Below are 269 nucleotides of genomic sequence, written 5' to 3'. Positions count from 1 at the left end.
CTTGACACTTTGCAATGTAGCTTTTGACCTCATTTCTCAATTGAAACATCTCTTTCCAAAAGTACCAGTGATATCTTAGTTACCAAATCTGATAATTTTTTTTTCTCTCAGTTTTCATCCTTCTCAACCTGTTTGCTGCATTCAATAGACACTATTGACCATCCTCTTCTAATAGATAGTCTCTTCTCTGTAGGTTTTTGTGATATGACTCTCTTTTAGGTCTTTTCCTTCCTTCCTTCCTTCCTTCCTTCCTTCCTTCCTTCCTTCCT

Source organism: Petaurus breviceps, unplaced genomic scaffold (genome assembly GCF_028583685.1).
Source record: "Petaurus breviceps papuanus isolate PSGF00001 unplaced genomic scaffold, PetGlider_PUasm1.0 90897, whole genome shotgun sequence".
In the NCBI taxonomy this organism is placed as follows: Eukaryota; Metazoa; Chordata; class Mammalia; order Diprotodontia; family Petauridae; genus Petaurus; species Petaurus breviceps.
This window is presented reverse-complemented; position numbering follows the sequence as displayed.